We start from the raw sequence: 14,937 nt of genomic DNA, 5'->3' as shown, positions 1-14,937 counted from the left end.
AAGTGATGCTAAATTGCCAGAGCCTTAGGAGGGAGACCAAGCATTAAATGGGACATGGCATCTGAGTGATCTCTTTCTCCCTGGGCTGTTCCAGCAGCTCAGAGAAGGGGGCTTAGTGAGGTGCTTTGGGGAAAACGCAAAAACATTGCATGTATCTCTTCTCTGGCTACATAAAAATTGAGGTGTTGGTTCTGTTAAACCATTTTCTTCAATATTAAGTGAATTTCACTTCAAGGAGGAGTTCAATTTGTTAAGAAAGCAGAAGGATTTCATGTTGTATATCCCACAGTTACCCTATGAGAAAGGTTTGTAAGGGGAAGTGTTAGGTATTAGACTGATATATTTGAAGAGTGGGAAATAAATGCGATGTTCAGTGCACACAGCTCAGAATTAAGATCCTTCCTCTCCACACAAACCTTGCTGTGCTTATGTCCTTGCCACACAGGGCCACTGCTATGAAGTAGTAGCTTATAAATGGTCTTCAGTAATGTTGCCAATAATAGCTTTCATATTTTAAGCTACATTTTTAATGGCAGTTACTGTAGTAAATGAGAAGAAAAATGATGTAGCTTGGATAGATTGAATGCACGATGTCTGAAATGCCTGGGAGAAAATACAGAAATAAGGCAGAATTTCCTGTGGATAATGTGTTTACTAAATTAAAACAAATAGGAAACAAACAAACCAACCAACCAAACTTAGAAGGGAGGACTCTTCACAAGATTGCAAAACTAAGGAAGTCAGAAATGCTTTCAGCAAGCCACAGAATCCATTTTCTTATTCGTATATTTCTTATTCTACTTGGACAGTGTTCAGTCATGGCAGGTACAATTATAGTGTGCCTGTTGGTGCATATTCTTGTCCCATATTTTCTGTTTCCTCCAGTTTCAAGGGATTTTAAACAATACAGAAGGTTACTGCTTGGTTACCATTACCAAACTCCGATAATATTAACATTTATACCATAGCTATGATAGAAGGATTATTTTCACTGGTCCTTTCATTATTTATTACACATTTAATTGATAGCAAAACAGCTCTGTCACTACTCTTAAGATATTTTTTGTCTTCCACTTGGTTGGGACATTCAGGGATTTCTAAAATACATTTTTTTTGCACTGATGCTAACTCACATTGGGTCTTACAGTTCAATTTTTAATCTTACTGCTTGAAGAAAAACCTGGATATTGTTCTGTGCCAGACTGCTGTGATTCACTGCAAAGGGCTCTAAAAACTGGGAACAATACAAAAAGAAATCTCTGATTTGTTAAATGTTCTCTGGAGCCTGCACCGTTGTTAATCAGCAGAGGCACTAAAGCACAGGTCACACTGTAACTTGAGATCTTGAAGATACTCTTGACTACTCAGATCAAATCGTATCTCATGGTAGAAATCAGAAGGGAAACCGTACCTATAAAATGCGGTAATTCTTTCCTAATTAGCTACAGGAATGCTAGATTTCTATCGTGGTATACATGAAACAGACAAATACTCTTGCACTAGTCGTTTCACTTGCACATTTACCTAAAATACCTGGTCAGACTGCCAGGTGACAGAAGTGGCTGCAAATAATAAGGCAAAAATAGGGTTGACTTGAAGCTAGAAGCACCAAGGTTGTATTTTTCTAGGGAAGAATCTGCTTAGATTTGCACAGCAATGGTACGCCCGGGTGATAGATGGGCACCACTGCTTTCCCCAGTGCTGGGAGAGAGGCGGTAGTGGAGCCGGGAGGAAGGCTGCCATGCCCAGGCACTGCCCGCTGGGACTGCTCCCAGAAGGGTGAGGCTTCTCTGAGCCTCCCTGGGTCAGGGTCATCCCTGTCCCTTGCACAGAGGTCACCCTCAGAGAGGTTGAGCACGTTTTTGCCGTTAATGGGACAGAAAATAATAGAGGACTATCCAAGCAGACACGTGGAGTGGTGTGCACTCTGTTATGAATGTAACCCCTAGGGGTCAGCTTGAGTTCGAGCATTTTGCAGTAGTATTTAAATCTGCAATAAATCAGTCTTTCCCTTGCACTGCTGGCATAATATGGAGCAAATTTCTCTGTTTTGCCATTTTCAAAAAACCCCAGTGTGGTCACTTTGCTATATTCCATAGCTGCATTGCTACGTCGAGTAAAACGGAGTGGCATATAGCCTCGTCCAATGTTCCCGTCACCTACTAGCTAGCGTAGCAGCTTACTTTGGAAGCCAAGTTATCGCTCTAGCACTGGATTATCAGCATTTCAGTCTCTGCTGTAACAGGACGGAAGGAGGCTGAACAGACACGTTTCCTTTTCTGTAAAAACATCTCAACCAAAGGCTCAGGGAGATGAACAACTTCATGTCGCATTTGAACTAATCTGTTTTCTGCTTCTCTTGATTATGTGGCATTTTGGAGATAATTACTGAGGATCTCTGGATCTGTTTCCTCAAATTTCTTTATCAGCTGCCACGAAGACTGGGCTATAATAGATCTAGATGCTGTCTGGCTTTGCCAAGGGTCTGAACTGGAGGATTTTTAGTCATTTTTGGTCCTTTTCACTGATGCGTTATGTTCAGTCTTGTATTTCACTGAAAAAAATATTCATGCAAGTTAAAAATTAAAAATCTGAAAAAAGTAATAAATTTATAATTTCTCTAGATTTTCAGTTCTCATAGCTGACACCTACAAAATCTTAGTGGGTGTTTTAGGAACCTGTATCAATAGATATTTTTTTCCACTGAGTTTTTGTTGTTGTTGGCTTGGCTTTGCAACATTTCTGCATTAAAGTACTGTAGTCATTCTCACTGATACAGTTCTTACATGTAACCAAAGACATCTCTGCCTCTATTTTTCAAATTCTTCAAATCTTTGAGGGCATTTGAGAGTGCAACTATTGCTGCTTCCTGCAGTGCTTTTTCTCTTGTCTCTTCATAAGGTCTTGATATCTTAAAGCACATAACATCTTATCTATACCACTAACAAAGCAGTGCAAACCCAAAGATTGCCATCCCTGTGAAAAGCTGATTAAACTTGAACAGCCAAAGGGCTTTCAAATCAACACCATCAAGATAATCATCAATAACATAATAGCTGGGAAATTAAAAAAGCATAAGAGTAAATTTTAGGAAAGAATCTGTTTTCTAGTGGAGATGATATGGCAAGGGGATTTAAAGAAGATCATTTCTGACATAGGAGCTGCATTGCTAACAGCACATAATGCGTCTTACAGGTATGCAAAACAATCAGGTGTCTGTGTGTGCTTTTGTAGGTATTTGCAACTCATTTAATCCCTAGTTTTCCCAGAAGCAGGAATTGGTTGCTGAGGCAAATGCTGTCTACCCAAGAACGCAGCCTGACACAGGGACAGGCTGTGCCTCTGATCTCTGCTGTAATCCACGTCTCTTTCTGCACGATGGTGCATGAGCAAGCTGGTTTTTGGAAGCCCATTGTCTGCACTTCTTACTCAGAGTAAGAGACAGTGGTTATGTATGAGCAGCAGAGGAAAGAGGGAAGTGATGCTGAGGATAGTGGAAAAAGCGTGTTCTCTGATGTTGCATAGACCAGCTGTTGTACAACTCCATGCCGAGGCATCAGAAGGATATCCTGGACAAAACGTTTTTAAAATGAGCCTTTCTAATGCAAGATGTTGGGTTTAGTGGTCCTGACAGGGCATTTTGGCTATCTACTGAAAATAGGCAGCATTACAAGGGCCTGCATTAGCCCACGCTCAAGAAAGTGCCTGATGCCCCGTTCTGGCAAAGGTAGTTTTCAAAGTACCTCAGTTCAATGTGTGACAGCAAGACTGAGCAGAGGCAGATCAGCCACCAAGTTTTTGTTTCTGCTACCTGGATAGCAGCATGTGTGTGCAGAAACTAAATCCATGTTACAGAGAGATTAGAAGAGTCTCTGCAAAGCCATAATGCCATACACAAATGGCCAGCTCAGCTAGAGGGGAGCAGAGACAATTGCTAGTGGACCATCTTTCCAAAACCTGTTGTGTCATGTTTATTTCCCATCTTTTGTTCCATTTATGTGTTACTGCTTGCTCTTTGCAATGCCATCGTTTCAAGACAACAGCTCTTGGATGCTAGCTGCTTGTGTGGTGCCTATTGAACTGATTCTGTTAAAGCCTTGAGCAAGCGTTAGTTATAATTTAGCTTTCTGTAAGAGTTTCAACCATGCTATTTGTGTAGAGTAGAATTTGACATTTTACCGCAATCTCAAAAAATTATGTGGGTAACTCTCCTCCCTCTTTCCCTCTTCCTGACCTGTGGACTCTGCATGGAGAAGGCTGTTTCCAACAGGCATAAACAGTTAGGAAGGATGTGTTATTTGGGTGTGGGTCATATAGAAAAGTGGAGTCTTCTGTTCTTCCTTTGAAGCTGCAAATAAAATTATTTCTTCTGCTAAGAAGAAAATGTGCAGCAGACATGTTAAGTGAAACTCCTGATTTTTATTGAAAAATCAAAGCGAGGAGAAAAGATGTGTGGCTCTTTAGCCACATCTGCAAACAGTGAGGAATGAAAGCCTTTACTTCACTCACAGCATATATGTTTTATTCTGTTTCAATTTTAAAATGTGTTTATTGAGTATAGGAGAAAAGAGGAGAAACATATCCAAAAGCTGCATTTTTAATGTTGAGCTTGAAACGCAGGGGAGGTTTAATACGACACTAATGACCACCAGGAGGAGCTCATGACACAGCTTGCAGTGTTAAATCCTTACCCTAAACTTGTAAGAATTTCAAGAAAAACTTGATGTCCCAGCCTGGTGTGGGCAGCCATCCCCTTCAGGCTGTGCATGCTGGCATTTGACACAGAGCTGCAGGAACTGAACCGCATCTGCACAAGGCAAAGCGACGCGACACGGCGGGCAGGTGGGACAATTTGCCACGGGCAGATTTTGGGGGTGAGAGAATGGGGTGGCCCATTATGCTGCGAGCGGCCTCCTCTGTACAGGGAGTCACGGCCGCACGCCCTGCGTCTGAAACCTCTATTTTCCCTTCATAAAACCAGGGAGCTGGGGTGGAATAAAGGCCAGCTGGCAGCCAGAAGGGGGGAGCGCTCACATGGTGCCGTGCTTTTTAACGTTTTCCTAAAGCTCTTTATGGGCCAGTCAGTAACTGCGCTCCGCTGGGTGATGTGAATGCTCTCAGCTGTCCCAGGGCTGCAGAACAAATTTGTAAGTAAAAGACCAGCAGCTTTGTTGTGGAGGAGGTGGCTGATTTCCGAGGGCACAGCCCCTCACCTTGCAGCTGCGAAGTTGCCTTCGTCCAGGACAAAGCAGGACAGAGGCCTCAACGCTGAAACTCCCGAGGAAATTATTTTAACAACTTTCTGCAAAACGTCGTCGTGAATTGAGAAGAACCCACTGCCTGTCACATCTGTTCTGCTCTGCATCTATTTTTGTACTTGCTGAAAAATCCCGTATTTTACAGTGCCTCGAGGCTAACCAGTTCCCATCTCACTGAGGCAAGAGACCAACGTCTGTAACCCAGTGACTGTGGGCACCTTTCTTCTTGCTAAAATAAATTAATACTGAGCAGACAGAGTCCTTTTATCATGGCCGGGTTCTTATCAGACCATCTCCTTTTATATTCCTTCCTTCCCCAGCCATTGTGGAAACAGACATCCTGCCCAAGGCATCAAAACCCACAATCTGCTGCCTCTTCTATGGAGCCTCTGGATTTGTGCCAGTAGCCCCTCGAGATGGTCCCAGATGTGGCTGCCTTTTTCTGTGCTGCCATGAAAATATCCGGTAAAGACAAAGGGCTGCACTCACCACAGTTACCGCTTTGGAGGCCAGCACTTCCTCTGCTGTCAGGGCTGTACAGTGGGAGATGTTAGTCATGATGTACCCCAGGGTAACCACGGCTGGAGTGGCAGGGTCGCAGTCAAAGGGGATGTTCCTGCGATAGAAAAGAGCCCATCCTTTGGCTGCACCTCCCAGCTGTTCCTTGGGTTTGCCTCCAGTTCCCATGAAGCCAGGAGATGTGCATGGGGTGCAGATTCCTTGCACCTAAGTCTTGTGTGAAAGAGAGTTTGGGTTTTGATGCTGCTTTTCACTAGAGAAAGGACTTCAAACGATGTTATATTTATTTCAAAGTGACTTGGACTCGAGGCATTGGCTCTCCTGCTGCTTGTAAAACCAACATGTTCCGACTGACTTTTTTGGGAGAAGTTTGGGGAGAGAGAAAGGCAGTGAAATTACCAAGTCGTGGTTTTGGCTTGGGTTTGTGGTGGCTTCAAGATGCTTCGGAAGGTTTGGTAGTTTTTGGTAGCGATATTGGAAACACTCTGTTACAGACTGTTACTGCAAGCAATTGAAGATGCCTGCGAGGAGTCATGGGGATGAAGCAAATGTACCCTGCTGCCTGGTTTCCTTGGGTCTTCATCCTGTGACCTTTTCCTTTCTTCTTGTAGCCTAGGCCTTCAATGCTGCTTCCCTTCCTTGATACCTGCTGCCTAATTGCTAGGATTCCTCTTGCCCGAGTGCACTTGTCTTCTCTGCCTTCGTAAGCATTCGCTCGTGCAATAAGACATTTGGAAGGGTTTTTTTGCCAGTTCATCAATTTTTAGGCATTGAGGGAGGACAGGTGAGAATCCAATGTGATTTCATGCATGAAGCTGTGCTTTAACACTTAAAAGCTTTACGTCAGTGTCACTGCAAAGAAAAACTTCAAGTGCCGCTCCACTGGGATCCACCTTGCAATCTGTCTGCCTCTAAAACGAGGAGATTGGAGGAAAGTGATGAATTGTTAGCCTTGAAAGTACTTTATTGCTCTGTTAAATTAGGTGAAACCTCTGCTCTGCAACTTATTTTCCTGACAGAAACTAATTTGAGGACATCGATGATGCGCTTGTCCCTTGGATTTCAAGTGTTTCCTGGCACAGTGTTCGTAGAGAAAAGCAGCTCGTCAGCGTTGCAGGTAATGAGGTGGTGCATGTGGGACATCTCCTCACCATGCTGCAGGTAAACCAGGCAGCTTCCCGAGGTCCAGCTCACCTCTCTCCTCAAGGCCATGCAGTAGGCTTGCGTCATGTCGGAGACGCGTGGACGTGTTCGATACGACCTTCATGTTTATTTTTTTTTATTTTTTTATTTTTTTATTTTTTCCAGAAATTAAGAGGTGCATCTCTGTGGCGTCTGTTCTGTTAAATATTGACTTTCTATCAGCGGTGTTAGAGGGGAGGAACCTCCCTGCGAAAATCATCCTGGGGGTATTTGCAGGACAAATGGCCTGAGCACACCTTCAGCTTTTTTTCCCCATCCATTTTAGGTGAACTGGGACAGAGGTGCCTTGTGAAGCATCTCTTCATACGAGGCAGGTGCATTGCTTTAACAAGGTATGGGGGCAGATACCTAATCCTCTATATGCAAGGCTGATAACGCAGAGTACCTTGTCACTGGTGACCTGAGATCCATTTTAAATGACGTCTGCTTTCTCGTTATTACTTTTCAGAAATGTCCTAACCCTGCAGACTGACAGCGGGCTTTCCTGAACAAAACACGCGGTGTCAGCACCAACCAGGAACACAGCCAGAACACAGCGCCCTCTGGAAGCAGGTGTCCTGGAATAAAAGGCCAGAGGGTGGCTTGTAAAGGGTCAGTGAATGATGAAAGAGTCAGTGAAAGAGTCAGTCCAAAGCATGATGAAATCTTTCATGGGAGAGGAAAAAACAAGGACTAAATATGATGGTCCCCAAAAAAACTGGTGATAACACCCAAACAGCTGTGCAGCCAAGAAGGATGTAAGCATACTCAAGCTCTTTGCAAGCACCACGGTACACAAAACCTGCTTATAACAATTATGTATTATAGAATGTATTTATTTATTTATTTATTTATTTTTCACATCAGAAGGAAGACTGTGCCTGGCCTGATGTTTTGAGTAGCGCTGTAAAACGCTGTTAATGCTGTTTCCAGGGTGAAAGCAGCCAGTGCTCCCCAGCTCCTGGTCTTTCCCTGTGCATGTGGTTTGGTCCATGCCCACCGAGCCTTTGAGTCTTCCTGTAACCAAATAGTGTGAAGGGGGCTTAGCATTGATGGCTTAGATGGCTTGGATACTCTGAGCTGAGCTCTGTGTGTAGCATCAGGTGCACTGTGTCCGCGGAGCTGCCAGCTAAGTTGAGTTTTTCTTTGTGCTCTTGTTTTGAAGACGTTAGTACTAAAGGCAAGCATCAGTCTGATAACTCCAAAAACTGAAACCTCTTTATCCCCTAGGAAGGAAAGTAAACTAACTGCAATCTGGCTTCTTTCAGGCTTCTTCTGCTTAAGCCCAGTGTGGGAACTGTACCCTGGCAGGCACGAGGGGTGTGTAGCCCACTGCCCACTTATTCCTGAGCACTTCTGCTGAGACTTTCAGTGAGGAGCTCAAGCACGTGGCTGGTTTTGCTCCATCTTTAATATGATTTTACTCCCCAGACCCCAGCCCAGGAGAGACGTGCTGTTATTGCTCGGTGCCATGAGGTAACGCAGTGCTGCAGACAACAAAAGAAGCTGACTGCAGAGTGGGGACCTCTGCATCTCCGGGTCCCCAGCTTGGCAACCTGGCCATTGGCTCTGGTCCTTCCAGTTCTAGGAAAGAGGCTGACGCTATTGACCCTGAACTATTATTTGCCTACTGTAATACAGGGAAATGAGGGCTAGATGTGAGGATCTGCGGCTTGCTGCCTTTCCCTCTCCTTCCCTGGAAGAGTTTTGCAAGAGCAACTGGGCACCACCAGGATGTCTGTCCCCGTGGCTGGTAGCAACATCCCTGCCCCGAGGGGGCCCTACCCTGCAATACTCCACGCTGTCATCTGCAGGCCTTGCGGGTGGAAACTACATAGCTGGAGCTCCTGATATAGGGGCTATGGAGGAACACCAGATCTCCCTGAATGTGCTTTATGGTTGAGCAGCGAGGGCTGGGTGCACGCTGTGTGTCCCCGCAGACACGCAAGGTACGGCACATCAGCGTGGGGCTGGCTGAAACACATTGCGTGACGCATCTGGCACAGAAACCTTTTCCCAGCTCTTCATGCCAGGCTCTCCTGGACGCAGGGAAAGGTGCGGGCAGCTGTTTGGCAGCCGCAGTCCGCTGACCATCGCCTCCCCCTTCAGTGCCCCAGCGCCTCTCTGGGGCTCGTTAGCACAGATGGGCTGGGCCAGCTGTAAGCAGGGCCAGGCGCAGGGATGGCCAGCATCACTGCTGCTGGAAAGCAAGCAGCCTTGGTGGCTTAGATATCTGATTCTGACCAGGTCCGAGGAGCATTCCCGACACCTGAATAAATCATCCTGGCTCAGCACGCCTTAACCCCAAGCTTTGGCAAGCGCAGAATTGCAAACTGTGGCTAGAGGCCTCGCATCCCTTAAAACCCATCCTTGCGTGGCAGGGGAGGCCCACGGGGCTCAGCGGCACTGTGACAGGGCTTGGCCCCGGCTTTGCTCCTGCTCCTTTTGGAAGTGTTTTTGTGTTTCTCGATGCAGCCCCTCAGCTGGTGCGGATCACGCTGGCTCCAGTGACATGTGGAGACCGTTCCGTGCTTGCATCAATCACAGCATGCCAGTTTATTTTCTTTGTACTTAGCTGTTTTGCAATGCCTTCACAATTCAATTGCTGATATTTTTCATAATTACATTTGAGCAGCTGCATCGGTGTGGAGTGCATGCAGAGGCCCCAAATTTTGCAACACTCTTGCTCGTGCAGGACAGCACTCACGCACCGCTTGCTCCGCAGGGAGGATCCTGCAAGCCAGCCAGCACTGCTGAGAGTGCCAGAGCAGTGATCTGCTGCAGGTAAACACCCTCTTCCTCCTGCCTCACCCGCTGAGTGGTAGTCTCTGTGTTCTCCTTGTCCCTTGTGGCCAGTCTGCTGGGGAAGGGAACATGCAGAGGTCTGAATTCCCAGTGCCTGCTCAGCAAGCACCCCCATGCCCCTTCTCAATGCTCTTCCTAATGGCCTGAATTTGCAGTGTCTGTGCTCACCCTACTCTGCTCTGAGCTTTTTTCTCTGGGATTAATGTTGCTGCTTTGTGGAGATGAAACAAAATGCCCAGAGCAAGCATTTTTGTGGGTTGGTGATAAGCACCTTCCTGAGCAGACTGAGTGCTGAAGGAGCTGTGTGCAGGGGATGGGCTGGGGGTATTCTGGTCAGGACTATTTTAAGGCACCCAGGAGAGGAGGTGACTTTAGGCCTTCACATTCAGGGTGGTGACTCCTTGGTGGTGGCCATAGGGACCCCAAATCCCAAAGGCAGATGTGGCTATGGCCTAGTCCTGCAGTGGAAGGTCTTCTCCTCCTGTCTCCACACATAAGCTGCATCCACAGCGAGCCACAGTGACAGGGGAAAACGCACATGACATTTCTTCCTTTGAGAGACAGTTATTAGAGCTTTGTTGGGCTGCCCTGGCCCCCTGCTCAACTCTGTGTGTGAAGGAAATGTCCTCCTGAGGCTCCCCGCTGCGCTCAGACCTGCCCCTGAAGCAGGAGATGCGGTGACCCCTGCTGCAACATGGGTAATTGCAGCTGGAGCTCCTGCCCCTCCAGCGATGCAGGTCTTTATTCAGCCTGACTGGGGGCTGTAACCCCTGCTGGCTGCGCGTCCTGCCAGCCACCGGCGTGCTGTGTGAAGTGCTGTTTGTATTTCCTTCTATTCCTGCTAACGCTGCCTGCCATGCCTGATGCAATCCTCTGACCAGCAGAGATCACAGAGAGGTTCAAAGTCCAGGATGGAAAAAGGAGGGGGGCAAAAAACACAAATCAAACAACCATCCCTAAAAATAGAGTTTCCAAGGCAGGAGCTTGTTTGGATGTGGAGCTTGTTTGGCGTTTGGATGTGGAGGGGACGTGTGGCAGAGGGAGCACCAGGGATGGGCTGCCTGTGCTGGAGCCTCCACATTTGGGGAGGAACATCCTGTCTCCTGCCTGTAGCTATCTGTGTTTCAGCCATCACAGCCACAGCTGTGCTGAGTCCAGTAGCCTCAGGGAAACCATTAATGGAAAAGTGAGCCTGTGGGACTGGTGGAGCCCCGGTTGTTGGACAGGGATGGTGAGGAGCAGTGCCAAAGTCAGGTGTAAGCATATCTGCACTGGAAGATGCGAGATTCAGCTGCTGCAGGTGTCCGTAGTGGCAGATGACATGGCTATGGGTGACAGCCGTGGTTTGGGAGGTTCGGGGAAGACACTGGGAGAGGCTTCTTCCTAGCGGGGTGGTTCTGGAGCAGGTCACGCATTGATGGAGCAGCTCTTCGTCCTTGGGCGGTTTAAGGCTCAGCTAGACAAGGCCATGGCTGGAAGCAGCCCTGCTTCTCATGGGCGCCCAGAGGTCTGTTCCAGTAGACACTTCTGTGACTGTACTTACTTTAAAATTGAATAAACACAGCCTGATGTTGACTTAACCTTCACAGTGAGCATGTTGATCTAGTTTTATTGACGTGTTCCTTCCCAGAATCTGATTCTCACTTACTTAATACAGGTGAAAATGGGGGGTGGCTTGTACGTTACCTGGAAAGACACGCCAGTTGGGTTTTTGGGTACTTTTCAGTTCCATCCTTTGGGCTGTGGGAAAGCTGGCAGAGGCAGCGCACTTGTCCCTGTGACAACAGCACAAAATACAATCCTGTAGCAAGCTTTGTAGGTGCAGAATTGGAATAAGGCTTTCCTCCTGGCCAGAGGCTTTGCTTGCTTTTTACAGGGCTCTTCTCCCTGTTACCTGGGATGGGCTGTCAGAAACTCTGGCTGTGCATTCCTGTATTGTCTCACAGGGGATGAGGTAGTGGTTGTGGTTGGATGAAACCCTCCTTGTCCCCCTTTCCTCCATCAGAGGCACAGGGAAGGGCGAGCGATTAATCTGAAAGTCTGTGCAGTAAAATATAAATCTCCGCAGCTTGAGAAATGCTGGACGAAAGCCAGAAAGGGTTAACAAGGAAATGTGTTCCCTCCAGCATAATTGTATATTTGGCTTATATTTTAATAAATGAGTAACAGCTGAGCGGAGAGGCCAAAAGAAGAGCGTCCCCCACTACCCCGAGCTGTGCTCGAGGCAGGGCCTGGGCTGTCTGCGTGTCAGGTACTGCGGTGGGGGGGTTAGCCCAGCACGCTGAAGATTAACCACGAATTAGACAGCTACACAGAGAGTGAGGAGCAATCGAGAGTGAGTGGCTAATGCAGGTGTGAAGGCTGTTGTTCCTTTTCTCTTTAATGTTTAAATTTTCTTTTGAATTCCCTTCAGGCAGGAAGAGGAGGAAGAAAGCCAGGCACTGTGGTGGAGCCTTAGGGGAGCGGGAGGCCTGGGGTGATCAATCAGCAGCATTTCAGTGAGATTAAGGGGGGACCCAGGGTAATATATGAGGCAATGTGGAAAGAGGCATTTTATTACAGTCAGCTCTGGAAGGATTCAGTTCCAGATGGCTGAAGTGGGGGTAGATCAGGAACCTCTGTCAGAAGGGGCCCACCATCCAAAAATGTGCAGCATAGCAGCAGCAGTTGAAGGTTTCTTCTGCTCCAAAAGAAAAAAAAATCTCTCCTGGAGAGAGCTGTCTCCATAGCTGGTTAAATCAGTGTGTGCTGGTGGGAAATGCCCTCTTTGTGAGGACAGATGGCGATGAGCGGGGCCATTTTGGCACTTCCCCCCCCATTCAGAAAATGCGTCTTGTTTTTGTGGAACAATTCTAGGAAGGCTTTGGGACCAGTTTGCCGCTCAGAAGCAGATGTGTGGTGTGGCTCTGGATGATGGTGCTGTTGTCATAGCAGTGGTGGGAATATTGGCCTTGACTATCTCTTCCACCGTAGCCCCTCTGCAGGCTGACACCTCCAGGAGGCCGAGCACTGTGCCTGTTCCATGACATGGGGACCCACCTCCTGAGGGAACAGCCTGAAGCTGCTAAAATTGTTTCTGGTAAGTGCCCAGGCAGTGGCTAGCAATCAAGAGCTTTCATAGCTCCCAGCCAGAGTGAGAGGTAAAGCAAAGACCTGGTTCATGGAGGATTTTCTCCCGCAAGAGCCAGGGCTGTTGCCCAGCTCCCTGTCAGAGGCAGAGCAGGCCTCAGACCACAGCACTGATGTAGTGCAACAACCCATCGTGGGGAGGGGGGGGATGTTGTTTTATTTCAGGGTTGTTTTTTGATTTGGAATGGTTAAAAGGAATTCTCGTTTTTGGAAAATTTGGCTGTACTTTGCAACAGCGTTAGACTTCTCTGTTGGATCTCCTCTACTAGAAATGTTTAGATTTATTTTTGTTTGTGTTCTGTCTTACGCAGCTAAGAAAACAGTTTCAAATAGGACAAATTGTCTTGTTCCAGGGAGGAGGTCTCATCTGGAGAGTGAAAACAGCTTGCTACTTGGAGTGCTGTCTACAAAAGAACAAAGCTCTAAGGACCGTTCCCTACGCTGTGCCCCACAAGAGAGATTATTGAGCCAAGATGTTGGCCTCAGGAAGCATCCTACTATGCTAGGCAGTTTCCATGTGAAACATCTTTTTTTTTCCCTAGGATTTTTGTGCCCTAGCACCTGGTCATCTCGGTGCTGGTCCTTTGGGGAAGATGGGCAGGGAGGCAAGTGCCTGGGTTATTTGCTTCTCCTATTTGTAAGGGGAATGGCATTAGTTCATTTCACAGGGATGCTGGAGTACCTTTCCGACAGTCTTTAATAGCTGGTGCTGTGGAAGAAGAGCTGAGCATTGTAATCAGGTGCATGTCAGCCCCATATTTGTGTTTTGCACGTGTCACAGGTGACATGAAAGGAAGAAATGTTAATGAAAGAGCCAATTTTCCTGCACGGCTTTCATGGAAAATGAGTTCTGATGCACAGAACTGTGTTTCGTATGGCAGCTGAATGAAAAATTACAGATACTTAGAAAAGTGAGATGACATCATACGATCTGTACATCTTCTGAAAATAAATCAGAGCCACTATGATTAAAATATATGCACTTGCAATGGATGCTTTGGCAGACTGGTTGTAATAAAGAATTTTAAAATTGGAATAGGTTAAAAAATCAAGTAGGAAGGGGTTCTAAAACCGAGAGGAATTTTTCTTCTTGAAAACCAGACTCATTTTAGTCCAATTTCTAGCTAGAGAATGGAAGTGTGGATTCAACACTTTTAGATTCCCAATTAAGAGATCATCACCACATTATCAGGATGTCAGACACATCACATTCATCAGTCTGTTTTCTAGAAATTTTCACTCTTGTCCAAAGTACAGCTGGAAACGCCTAAATAAAATTAAAAGGGGATAAGTGTCACCCAGGCCAAAAACTGTTTTCCTCTCAAGGCTTAAAGTATTTTCATTAAGAAAAAAAAAGGTGCTAGGACATTTCAGTCTTTTCATAGACAGCTCACAAGACTAAATTTGTGAAACTCTTTAAAAAGAGGACCCACTGGAAATGATCCTTATGCTTACACCTACAGCAATCACCCTGGATTTATTACTACATCTCAGGCTGCAAGCCTGAGCCTGATTTATTAGCTACCGTCCCTTTGGGTTTCTTATCCAGGGCAGTAAAACAGCTGTAGAAAGCTGAAAAGAAGTCGAGCTGCACATCTTGTCTTTTTAGCCTGTTTCTTGTGTTCATTATAGTCTATAAACAAACATCTTTCAGGTCTCCTAAATAGATTTTCTGATCGAGTTCCCAGAACAGACCACCACCAGTCTCATTAAAGCTTATTTATGCTACTTTCATGCATGAATAAAAAAGCTCCCATTCACTGCTGATTTTATTTAGTTAGATCCTGTGCCTTGTAGTGGACATTGAATTGGTGTGACATTTTTTGGCATGGAAAAAGAAAAGTAGTGTGACTGCAGAGAACAGTTTGATGCCTACATCTTTTGCCGTATGAAAAGGAAGGGGTTAACCTGTTCTTGGCTGTATTGTATTGATTGAGGCCCATGCAAAGAAAATACAGCTGTAAATAGTTAGGAGTATTCCCTAGTAGCTGAGATTTTTTTTTTTTTTTTTTGGTAAGTCATTGAACTGGGACTTTGGAGGTAC

General features: G+C 46.2%; 1 long non-coding RNA gene across 3 annotated transcripts; it reads left to right on the top strand.

Moving 5' to 3' along the window:
• The first annotated feature begins 2,799 nt into the window (after nt 1–2,799).
• Nucleotides 2,800–14,899, top strand: LOC119714590 (uncharacterized). Of its 3 annotated transcripts, none has more exons than XR_011809724.1 (6): nt 2,800–4,842; nt 6,797–7,312; nt 7,429–8,908; nt 9,595–9,743; nt 12,738–12,843; nt 13,247–14,899. It is a non-coding gene; the product is annotated as an uncharacterized lncRNA (long non-coding RNA). The 3 variants fall into 3 exon arrangements; XR_005261977.2 differs by having other exon boundaries at nt 2,800–6,894; nt 7,246–7,312; XR_005261962.2 differs by having other exon boundaries at nt 2,800–7,312.
• Nucleotides 14,900–14,937: the final 38 nt, after the last annotated feature.

This window comes from Anas platyrhynchos, chromosome 1, assembly GCF_047663525.1.
Source record: "Anas platyrhynchos isolate ZD024472 breed Pekin duck chromosome 1, IASCAAS_PekinDuck_T2T, whole genome shotgun sequence".
Lineage (NCBI taxonomy): Eukaryota > Metazoa > Chordata > Aves > Anseriformes > Anatidae > Anas > Anas platyrhynchos.
This window is presented reverse-complemented; position numbering and strand designations above follow the sequence as displayed.